The 12,678-nt window shown below is 44.5% G+C and overlaps 1 protein-coding gene across 1 annotated transcript in view; it reads left to right on the top strand.

The window, feature by feature from the left end:
- The window catches only part of PLCXD2 (phosphatidylinositol specific phospholipase C X domain containing 2), a 30,743-nt gene that overhangs the window by 11,538 nt on the left and 6,527 nt on the right, over positions 1-12,678 (top strand). The gene's annotated exons all lie outside the window — the stretch shown is intronic.

Here is a 12,678-nt window from a genome sequence, read left to right as displayed (position 1 = left end):
GGAAATGGGCCAATAAGCCACTCTACCCCTGTTTGCTTTTCAGACTTCAGTTTCTGGTGTGCTTGACAGCAGCTGCTGTCTCAGTTATGAGAATAAGCATGAGGGGGTGCCCCTGGAGCAGTTTTCTTGGTGTATTTCCCAGTTTGATCCATACAAACTGGGAATGGTTGGGTAGTGCATGCTAGGAAGCATTCCTGTTGGGACAGGCCGGAGACATGGTGTAGACAACTTCTAAGAGTCCTCCACATGCTCCTTACCTTTGTCTTAGGCCCAAAGGGCACCATTGATCACAAAAGAGAGCTGCCTAGAGCCTCATCCCTTATCAACATATTTACTGACTGCTGTAAAGTGACTCAATGTATTTCCTAGAAGTTCCATTTAATAAAAAGGTGCAGCACATTTGTGTAATAAGGACATTTATAATTCATGTCATGGGAAGAGAGCCTTTATTTTTTATCACTGGCTGCTGACAGACGTGGAGGGGAATTCGCCCCCCCCCCCCCGTTTTGTCGGAAGAAGCAGCATTTTGGTTCAACCCTGTTGTGCAGTGTCTATGTAGATCTGGGGCTCCAGCGGGGCTCTTGTTGGCTATTCAATCAGCTATTAGATAAATGCACCAAAAAGCTAAATAAATGCCCTGCTAAAGCACCTGATCTGTACAGACATCGGGTGAGCTGGCTCCAAGTAACGTGATGCCTTTTTTGGGCATGTACTGGGCTCATCACAGGAGCACACTAAATTTAAAGTAAAGCACCTTGTTTGGTTGTTCATTTGTTTTCTTGTTTGTTTTTTAATGTCTGTAAATGGCCCTTCTTGATTTCTCACTTTACTTCCCATAGGTGACAACATGCTCATAGATGAATTGGCAAGCTAGAAGGTCCTTTGCTCTGCTTATATATTTCTAGATCTTTGGATTAAACTCCAAGCAGAAAAGAAGAGCCTAACCTGACCATGGTATCCCCTAACAGCAATACCGAACTGTTTCTAAGCTGCCTGTGCGCCAGGACACAGCTTACAGGATATGAATAGGAAAAGGTGTTTAAAATGTTTATAAATTACTTGGGCTCATGGAGCTATGCATCTCGCCATAGAATCATTGCCCAGCATCAGATATTTCCTTTGTCTGCTGTTGCAATTAGGCGTGGCCCAACAATGCATGGGTTACTGGTTTTTCATCAAGAACCTGTGGCCAAAAATGCGTCGAGATTGAGGTCCTCCATTCATTTGCTGAAGTGGTAACACAGAGCAGGTTCTTGCAAACCCTTCCCTTATACCTGGTATTTCAGAGATGACAGAATTAAAAAAAAAACAAAACTAGTAGTTTACTTTCTGCTGTTGCAGTCAGGGGTCTGTGGTGTCTGTTAATGTTGACACTTAATGGGTATGTCTATGTGGTACATGCCAGTGCCATGTTGAGATATTCCAGGCATGTGTTGGCTCCCAAATTGGAAGGAGTGCAGCCTTGTTGGCTAGGGACATACATTACACATATGCCAATTTAAATGATCAGAAACTGATTTAAGCCTGTAACAGAACAGAAGTTCAGTACGCATAAACCAGTTTGAGAATGGCTGAAACTAGTCTGAGATAAACCTGATTGAATGTAGTATCAGACTAAACTGATTTGGCTCAAAACGGTTTATGCAATGTCTGTCCCAGACCCCTTGCTGGTTTAAGATAAACCAGACATCCCCAGCATCCCAGCATGCTGTCTGGGCTGGGCAGGACTCTCTGCTCCACAGCAGGGCTGACCCCTCCCCTCTGATCCCTGGCTGGAGCTCCAGAGACTCCTTCCCCTCCCCTCCCTACTCCCTGCTAAGCAGAAATTGCCTCCTCTCCTCTGCCTTGCTGAGAATATCTGTATATTAGCTGGCAGACCACATGCTGGATACCCTCCCTGCTGAATCAAGAAGTAGCTGGTAATGTCCCTCTGTTTTCTTAATTGGGTGATAAACACTGTTATCAATTCCCTGCTGGTCTAATCAGAGGTCCTGCCTCATCCTGGCCATGCCCCTCTCAGCTCCATGCTGTGGAAGGAAGGGAGGGCTGCTCTAGAGCCCCCAGCTTCTAGCCTGAGCTACTGCAGGCATGTGCCTGCATTTCTGGGATGTCTGTCCAGTTATAAATCAGTTCAGCCTAGCCAGGTTAGACTAACCTGCAAAGATTGAATCAGTTCAGGCTCAAGCTTTTTGAATGTCTGTCCCTAGCAGTTGAGTACTCTCATTAGCAGCTTGGTGTACTACGCATTCTGTTGAATGACTACAGTAACATGGCTATGCTTCTTATAGTGTGGGAGGTAGCATATATTCAGAAGAAAGTTCAGCACCTTACAACCTGTAGACAATCATGGTGCACCAGCTGGTGTTGCAATGACCAACCCCTTTTTTCATCTCCTATTAAAGAACTAATAAACAGCAAAGACTTTGAGTTGCCATGATGGAGGATCAAGTTAGTATACTAGATTACATCTTTGATAACTACTCAAGAAAGCATCATGTGCTTCATAGGGAAAGGATGTTTCTAAGAGGATTCATACTGCAAGGCCTTGTGTTCCCTTGACTCATTCCTATATTACAAATAGCTAAAGTAATTTTTTTTTAGAGCTTAATTTGTAAATGAATGTGCTTATCTAGAAAGTTAATTTGTATCTTGTAGTTTAATTTTCGATTTATGATCTCCCTTCTCTATTCTTGTCCGGCAACCAGCAAATCAAATTACCTATTCAGTTTGTGTTAGTATTGAGGTCTTGCAATGTTAATCTTTTGATTAGAAAGTCTGGATTGTTATTGACCTGATTTCCAAAGTTTTCAGTGTTTGCCAAAAGTGTTAACTGTCTCAGTCATCCTGCTTCTAGCATAGACCAGATCCGGTACTTGTGAAACTGGACTGAATTGATGTCTGAAACCCAAAATCATGTTTCTAAATTCCTTTCATTATGAATCTTATTCAAAATCTGGTGTTGTCATTTCTATAAATGAAAAGTTTATTTCGGCTAATAAGCAAATCTAGCTCAAAGAAGTTTGACATCACTACAGGCAAGGTATCCTGGAGTGCAGCACCTTTTATCCATGGATGACATTGTCATGCTGTTAACATGCTGGGACAGTTTGTAAATACAGCCTGTTATCCTTCTGAAAGGTTACATTTTTCAATTTTCACATAATCAAGTTTCTGTCAGTGTTGAAAAATACTTCAGGTAATCTAGCCTGTCTCCCTGGAAAAGCAATGTTGTTCCCTTCAGTGCTGGGTAATGGGTTCAGTCTGGCCTGGCTCTAAAAGTCCTGAGCAAAGAGGCTGCCACCACTTCCTTTCCTTTCCTTGAGTAGTTATCAAATATGCTTGTGTGTAGGGATGAAGTATTATATGCTTATTTCAAGTGATTGACTCCTCCACCCCCCATTTGCAGTACACTTCACCTTGGAAGATATAAAGTTATTTTCCATGTACACGAATGCTCAGAACATCTCCATAAAATAAATTACCAACAGGTAACTAGAGACTGAGATTAGTTAATCATTGGCCTGAGGTCATACAGGAAATCATTTATGGAATCTTGCATGTGGCCCAGAATTCCTGATTCCTAATCCTAAATCATAACCTTTAGGCAGTATCCCTATATATCATCCCAAAACATAAGAAGAAGAAATGAAATCAATTAAAGTCCTGTTCTCAATAATGCAGAGAACACTAAAGGTAGCATGTATATAAATCCCAGACATACTAAATTCTCATGGAGTAATTCCAGTCATTTGAGTTGCATAATGGATGACTTCGACCCCATGTAGCTGCATAATATAAACAGTAAGAAAAATTGCTAAGTTACAAATAGTTGCCGATAGCAGAATTAAAAGCAGCTTAACAATCGGTACGTTGTTATATGGTGATATACAGGGATACTGTCTAGTATAGTGAAGTTGGCTCTCGTGGGGGCATGGGAGGCCTGCTTCTATTCTCTTCACTTCTTCTATGAGTTTTGAGTAAGACATTTAACTTCTCTCTGCCTCTGTTTTTCTATATAAAATGGGGATACTACTCTGAGATGTGTAAATTCAGAGGCAGGTAGTTTTATTGATGACTTTATTGTCTGTATAATTATATGTGTGGCTCAGCTGCAGTGTCAAAGTGTTTACAAAGATGAAGTAATGAGCATTCTCAGCATTCCCAGGAAGGAGATGATCCGGTCTAGATAGAATGTGGGCACAGCAGTGACATCAGTAAGACTACCCAGCAAGCCTGTGGCTTACGTGAGCAAAGAGCATAGACCATGGTATTTAGGGCGTAAAATGCAGATATGAATAGATCTTAGCAACAGTTGAATTCTGGTCTAGATTTTTATCCTGCCTCCAAGCAAGGATGGGTTCTAGTTGGTTCATGTGTCTGGCTAACAATCCTTTCTAACTGGAACAGAATCTATTGGATTTAAATGGTGCCTAAAACTCAAATAATAATTGTACATCTTAACATCTGCTTTCTGTGAAAACTTTCTCAGTATTGATAGGTATTTCCTGTTCTTCAGGATGCTTCATGAGTCTTATACCAGGTGTTTAAAACTCAAAGCAAAATATTTATAATCCTGTAGACATTCCTTACTATTGTACCTATGTTTGTGGTAATTTGTTATGAAATACATGGAGTGTTTGTCCAGTTTCTTTGAATTTTTTTTAATAAATTGCTCAAAAAGCTTAAGATGGTTGGACTGAAAGCCTTCTCTTATGAAAAGGAAATTCCTTACCACAGTGCCTTCTGCAGCAGTCATGTGGCTTATTTGAAGCAGCACATGTACATCTGAGAAAATAACTTTTCACTGTACAGGAGCAGCAAGCCAAAATATTTTTATTTTCTGAAAATTAAGAAAATATGACTTTATTCTCCTCCCCATTATTCCAAAATCCTGGGAAGGAGAACGTTTCCCCCTTACATGCACATGATTCCTATGTGGTGTAAAATGGTGTTTTCATAGATTTCATAGACATTAGGGCTAGAAGGGACCTTGCAAGACCATCGGGTCCAGCCCCCCCAGGGGCAGGAAATCAGCTGGGGTCAGATGATCCTAGCAAGATAGGCATCCAAATGTTTCTTGAAAGTGTCCAGAGCAGGTGCTTGCACCACTTCTGGGGGAAACTATCCCAGGCTCTGGGGACACAGACAGTAAAGAAGATTTTTATTATGTCTAGCCTAAAAAGGTCTTCCTGGAGTTTGTGACCATTAGACCTTGTCTTCCTTTGGGGTGCCCTGGTGAACAGATGTTCTCCCAGCTCCTGATGCACACCTCTTATACACTTATAGGCAGCTACCAAATCCCCCCTGAGCCTGTGCTTTTCCAGGCTGAAGAGTCTCATGCCTCACAGCCTTTTCTCATAAGGCCTGTTGTCTTGTCCTCTAATCATGTGCATGGTTCTCCTCTGGACTCTCACAAGCTTCTCCACATCCTTTCTAAAGTGAGGAGCCCAGAAATGAATGCAGTATTCCAGCTGTGGCCTCACCAGGGATGAGTAAAGCAGGAGAATGACTTCCTGGATCTTGCTTGAGACGCATCGGTAGATGCAAGCCAGGGTTTTGTTTCCTTTGCCAGCTGTGGCATCGCATTGGTGGCTCATGTAGTTAATCACGACCCCCAAGTCTCTTTTGGTTGTCGTGCTAGTGAGTATAGCACTGCCGAGCCTATAAGTACGATGTGGGTTTTTTCTCCTGAGGATTGAGCACCCTGCATTTCTCCATGTTGAATGCCATCAGGTTTTGATCTGCCCACCTTGTGAGCCTGTCCAGGTCAGCCTGAATCACCAGCCTATCCTCTAGTGTGACTGCACTTCCCCATAATTTGGTGTCATCAGCAAATTTAGCCAGTCCGCTTCTGATTGTTTATTGAATATATTCCAGAGTTACTGGTCCAAGTACGGAGCCATGGGGGATGCCACTGGTCACCATGCGACATATTGATGTGGTTCCATTGACTATCGTTCTGGGTCCAACCACAGAGCCAGTTCCTCAGCCATCAGACCATGCAGTTCTCGAGTCTACAGTTCCCCAGTTTTACCATGAGCACTTCATGGGTGACCAAGTCAAAGGCTCTTCTCATTTGTCCAGATGGTTCGTCACCTGGTCATAGAATAAAATAAGGTTGGTCAGGCAGGACCTACTAGCTACGAAGCCATGTTGGCCATCTCTCAGAATGTTGCATTCCGTTAGCCTGTTGTTGATGGTTTCTTTGATTTTTTTTCCAATACCTTACCAGGGTTGGGGTCAAATTGATTGGCCTGTAGTTCCCTGGATCTTCCTTCATCCCTTTCTTGAAGATAGGTACCACATTGGCCCTCTTCCAATCTTCAGGAACCTCTCCTGAGTGCCAAGAGTTCTCAAATATCCTCACCATTGGTTGCGCTATGATGTCAGCCAATTCGTTTAGCACTCTTGGGTGCATTCCATCCAGGCCAGCTGATTTGCGAACATCTAGCCTTCAGGCTGTTCCCTCATGCGATCTTTGCCAATGATGGGCATGGGTTTGCCTGTACCCTGGCAATCCTGCCTTTTGTTAGGCAGGATGATCCCCTTGCGTTGTTGGAAGACAAATGCAAAGTAATCGTTAAGGAGATTAGCTTTTTCCTGGGTGTCAGTTGTTGGCTACCCTGTATGGTTGAGCAAGGGTCCAGTGTTGCCCTTGTTTTTCTTCTGACTGCCTATGTATTTGAAGAAGGACTTTTTATTGTCCTTGATTTCTGTAGCCAGTTTGAGTTTGGTTATGGCCTTAGCTTTCCTAGTTTGCTCCCTACAGGTGTGGGCCAGTGCTGAATTTTCTTCCTTGGTGATATTACCTGACTTCCATTCCTTATAGGCTTCTCTTTTCAGGTACAGCAGTTCCCTGTGGCTCAATAGGGGACTTATGGGTCACCCAGCCATTTTGCTTCCTTTTCTATGAGCTGTGATGGACTTTCCTTGTGCTTGGAGGATTGCGTCCTTAAGGAGCAACCACTCATTGTGGACTACCCTCTCTATCAGGTCCTGGTTTCTCAGGGTCTTGGCAGCCAGCCTCCTGAGCTTATGAAATTCAGCTTTCCTAAAATCAAGGATTTCTGCATTGCTGACTGGTTTGCGAGCTTTGTGATGGATAGAGAAAGTGATCAACTCATCACTGTCTCCCAGCTTCGCTTTGATTCTCAGGCCGCTCACTAGATGATCCCCTTTGGCCAGTACCAGATCTAGGAACGCCTTACTTGTTGGCCCGTAGACCTCTTGAGACAAGTACAGTTTGTCAGTGTAAGTGAGAAAGCTACGCGACCGATCAAATTTGACAGAATGCTCCTCCCATGACATGTCAGGGTAGTTGAAGTCGCCCATGACAACCATGCACCGAGAGCATACAGCCTCTGCCAGTTCTCTAGCAAATGTGAGGTTAAGATCTTCTTCTTGGTTAGGAGGTCTGTAGTAGACTCCTACTGTTATATCGCCATGTTCTCCCTGTAATCTAACCCAGAGGGTCTCAAGTCGCCCTTGTTTGGTGACAAACTCCATTCGTAGGGAAGTGTATTGTTCCTTCACATAGAGAGCTACATCCCCGCCCTTTCTAGCAACATGATCCCTCTTGTACAAAGTATAGCCATCTATACCTGTGATCCAGTTGTAGGTGGAGTCCCACCAGGTCTCTTATTCCTATGAGATTGAATTGAATTTTTGTGTAGCAGAAGGGCCAGCTCCTGTTTGTTCCCCAGGCTTCTGACATTTGTGTACAGGCAAATAAGCCTGGCATCAGAGGCCCTAGGCTTGCTAGCACTCCTAAAAGAGTCGTTTCCTTGGGCTGGGGTAGGAGTGAAATCCCTTGTGCTGCAAGACCTATTGATTCTGTGGTTGATGCATGGTGGGCTTGCACTGGTGATTGTCTGCCCATTCCTTGGAGAACTTAGTTTAAAGCCCTGTCAAGTATGTCAGCCATTCTGGCTGAGGAAGAGCTTCTTCTCTATTAGAGAGAGGTGAAAGATGTCCCTTCCCAACAGACCAATGCCTTGGAAGTGAAGACTGTGGTTGAAAAAACCGAAGCCTTCAAGATGGTACCAGTGCCACAGTCTTCTGTTCACCTCATCAATTTGTCTCTCCCTCTTGGGGAAATAGGATTAAGTAACTTGGGGTGCCTGTGACCCATAACTAGGAGGATTGAGGAAAAAACTACCTGTGCCCTATCCCCTTGAGTCCCACCCCCAGAGCCCTGCAGTCACTCATAACTCAACTGGGATTGATCTGAGCCGTGTCATTTGTGCCCACGTGGATGAGGAGCATGGGGTAGAGGTTGGAAGGCTGGACTAGTTTCAGGATCGTCTCAGCTACATCTAGGATGTGGGCCCCTGGGAGCAGCAGACCTTACGGGCCAAGGGGTTGGAGCAACAGATTGCTCCCTCTGTCTCCCTCAAGAGGGAGTCGCCCACAACAATCACTCTGCATTTCTTCCTTGGGTTGGTTTCAAGTTGCCTTTCTTCCTTGAGTGCTGGAGCTGGCAGCTCAGCTAGCTCTCCAGGAGCTACATGGAGTTCATACCTGTTGTGAAGATCCAGGCGGGTGATGACCTGGCGCAGCTTGCCTTGAGGCTGGAGACAACCTTCGTCCAAGCGTTCCCTAGCTGGAATTCATGGGAGCTTCTCTTGTCCACCCTTGTCCTGCAAGCCATCCTTGCGCTCCCCTCTTCATTCTTTTGGTGAAGAGTCTGGCAGTAAGAGTCGATCTTCTCTTTGCCATCTCTGATGGCATGCAGCCTCTGCACCACTGCGTGGAGCACCCCAATCTGTCACTCCAGAGACTCCAATGCAAAGCAAACCTGACAAGGGGCGGTGTCATTGCTCCTGATCCCAGGTGCCTGCAGTCTTTCCAGGCAGCCCCCAGAGCTGAGAACCAGGAGCCCCATCTGAGTGGAGGCCAGAACCATGGGTTCCATCTGGGTGGAGGCCTCAGTGGTGCGAGAAGTGGGGGATCCCAGAGGCGGAGGGGATCTTCGGTGTTTGGTGCATCACCACCATTGCACAGGTAGTAGTCTGGGCTACTGCTGTGCCGACCCTTCTCTTCAGGCTCACCACCTAGAACTTCGTGCCCCTCCTGTGCGAACTCCCGCACTAACTCACGTGCCAGGGCCCAGAGCATGCCTGTTTGCATGGCTCCGGTTGCATAGCTTCCTTGGGGGCTGGGATAAGTGAGAGCCAGGGGGAGGGGAGCGTGACCCTCCTCAGCTCCTCTCAGCTGCCTCCTACTCCTGATTAGTGCCCTCCCACTTTGGGCCCCACTTACCTCCTGGCTTTGTGATGGGGATTAAGGTTGGGGTCCACCGGGGTCTTCTGCTCTCGGGGGCGAGATGGGCTTGCACCCATGCATCTCCGCCTGAGAGGTAGGCCTAACTGGACTTTTTACTTTATCACGCAACCTGCAAGATCTCACTGCGCCGGGCTGCACCGCTTTCAGGGAACTAGCTACCAGACCCTGCCCTACACCCCACCCTACATCTCATCTCTTAGCTGCTTTCACAGTGTGGACATATGTGAAGCCTGATGCAATCTCCTGTTCTGATGCCATGAACAGAAGATAATATCACTGATGGTTGCAGACTCAACACTTAGACCTGCTGACTGAGAGAAACTTTCTATTAATTGTGATGGAGAAAATGTGTCTCTAAGTGGCGAGACCACATTAACACAAGTTTTACGGCTTTTTTCTAACGGACTATGTCAACATAACTCCTGCATTAATCAATAGAAAAAAAAACAGTAAATGAAAAACCAGTAGTTTCAGTTTATTTTAGGTTTTCCTTTTCTCCTGTCAGATAAAATGTAGGGTGCAGTGGCACCTTAAGATGTATACAGACATTCACCACAACCTATGTTCACGACGGTCACTTTAAGCTGTGAATGCAGACCACGATCTATGTATACAGGCATTTGCCTGTTCTGGGAGCTGTGTGGGGAAATAGGAGTAAGTAACTTGGGGTGCCTGTAGACATGCAGGGAGGCTGCTCCAGTGTGCTGTATTACAACATGTTGGAGCAGACTCGAGTCTGCTAGAGCGTGCTAATTAGCATGCTCCAGAAGCCTCAAGGTGTCATGTATCAGCATCCCCAAACTTCAAAATGGCAGCAGGGGTGCATTAACTAAAGCTCATTGAATGAACTTTAGTTAAATGGCCCTCAGTGCCACTTTGAAGCACAGGGACACTGGTACATGAAACTCTGTGGGCCTTTTAATCAGAGCCACTCTAATTAAAGCACCCCCTCCACCCCTGAAATGCATGCAAAAATATCCTTGGAGTGGGTGGGATGGGATTGGGGGAGAGCTAGTAGGTCTGAAGGGAGAAGTCAGGGAGCTAAAAAATAGTCTTCTCAGGGTTGTGGGGGGAGAAGCTAGGAAGAGCTCAGTCTTAGGGCTGGGGCAAGGGATTGGACTAACCTGTTCCCCATTTAAGTTAGTTGATCTCAGGCATTTTTTGCCTTATTTAACCCCCCTGAATACTTTTACAATTCAGGCATTGCACTTAATTTCTTTCTAGTTAGGTCAACCTAAATGCGACTTCTATACATACCCTTTGAGACTGATTGATTCAGAGAGCTTTCGGAAGCAGGAACCTACTTTGTCAAATGCAAAGCACGACCTCATTCATTTAGGCCTGGATTGATGCCTTTTCCATGTTTGCAAACTTTGAAAAAAAACCATTCTCTCGCTTTGCAGTCCATTGGAGAGTCCATTCATAGCATCTAACAAAGCAGGTTGTTGCTTAAGTCAGAAAGGCAAGAGCTTTCCTATTTTTTCTCTGATGTCAGACTAACACAGATAAACACCGCTCTTCTGTAAAATTTAAGTGTGCACTTAAAGAAAGAGAGGGAAAAAAAAGCTTTTGCAAATTTGTATCTATACTCATTATAGAATGTTTGTCAGAAATAAGTTGCTTATACTACAAAAGAAAGCTTAAAAGCTCTCAGATGTCTATATGATTTACAGCCAGCAATTAAAGTAAAGTAACTTCTGGTTTCTTTTGTTAGTTATTGGTTATATGATCCCTTACAAAAAGAATGGTTTATATTCAGAGTTGCATGTTTGGAAAGAAAACTATTATAGTTGATATAGCTGTTACAACCAGCTAAATCATCTCTGTCCAACAGTTTTCATATTTCCATGTTTTTCTTAAAGCTCGTTATTTAAAAAAAACAAAACAAAACCCATGTAAGGGCTGCACGAATTTCAGAAATGAAGGGAACATTAGGATATTGTTTTCCTTATTTGTTGGCAAAGCCTGAAAGATGGCTGTTTAAAAGGAATGGATTAAACAAAGAAGTAGAAGGGAATGGGTGGTGAATCTGATTATTGTTGGCATATTTTGGAATGTTGCAATTGATGTTTGATTTATTAACAATCTATGCTTCTTTGGCAGTTTAAAAATCCTAACAGGGTAATCCCATTTGAGATCATAATCTCATTTATAGGTTGATTTTGCCCTCCAGAAAAGGGTTAGTCTTCAAATGAGCAGGTATCTGATAGGTCCCATTGCCTGTTCAGGTGCCCATTAAACACTGCTACGGTCACATGAGCAGTCCTCCTAAAATAAAATCTGAATTAGTTCAAGTACAGGCGTAGAGAAGCAGCAATCTGACAAAGAGGTACTGTGTGCACATTCAGGGAAAAGGCAGAGGAAATTAATAGATTTGAATAGATGAGAGAGGAGGTAAGGGGATAGTTGAGATAATATGCCAAAGGATTAGGTCACGTCATGGCTGGAGAAGGAGTTGCTCTCCATAGGCAGGGAGTTCAGGCAGCAAAAAAGCAGGTAACGGGGACTAAAGGAGCTAGTGTTGGTGTTAGGCTCTCCTATTTGCCAAAACAGTTTGTCCTGTGGTTCGACCAACTGCAGAATCAGCTGCATGTGTGTATTGCTCTTTCAGTTCCTGCCCAGGTCAATCCTGGCCCAGGGGAAAAAGGGTTGAGTTCAGGCCTAGCAGAGAAACTGCAAAATATCATTTTGGGGAGAGAGTGCACCAAGGATCAGAGAGGCAATAGCCTCTTTTCCTAGATGAAGCTGGGCTTCCATCCCCAAAAGTTAGCACTTTTGGTACTAAGTGGTTAGCAATTTCAGCAGAGAGGGCAAGGAGTGCGTAAGATGGCAGACTGAGTGATCATTCCATGTCTGGAAATTATTTCTCAAGCCCGAGGCTGAAGCACACTAATACATTGAGGGTGCATCCATATCTGATGCTACATTGCCGTAGCAATGCATTATGGTGACATAACTTCCACGGGTGTCTACATGTGACCAGCAGCTACTTTGCCGTACTAGTGCGCTCCCCATTTTAGCACGACACTACAACGCACTAGCTGCTAAAAATGACTGTACAGCGCAGTATGTGTGGTTACTGCACCATGCTTTAGGACTTCCTTTAGGAAGTCCTAAAGCACAGTGCTGTAACAACATTGCCATAGGGCACTATAGACGCACCCTAAGAGAAGTCTCATTCAGCTCTTACCTGTGGATACACCAAGAGCTTTGGTGCCTTAGGCACCTAGTTATTTCACCAGGGCAGGATGGGAATACTAACAACTCTAGAGAGCTGTGATATATTAAGGCTAGGAATAAAATGGAAAATCTTGGTCACTCATTACTTTTTGCACCAACAAGGAAGAGCCACAAATTTTAAATGCCTGTGCTTGCAGGTGGTAGGAGAGCTGT

Source organism: Alligator mississippiensis, chromosome 1 (genome assembly GCF_030867095.1).
Source record: "Alligator mississippiensis isolate rAllMis1 chromosome 1, rAllMis1, whole genome shotgun sequence".
Classification (NCBI taxonomy): Eukaryota; Metazoa; Chordata; order Crocodylia; family Alligatoridae; genus Alligator; species Alligator mississippiensis.
Note: the sequence above shows the minus strand (reverse complement) of the source record. Positions and strands in the feature narration are given on the sequence as shown.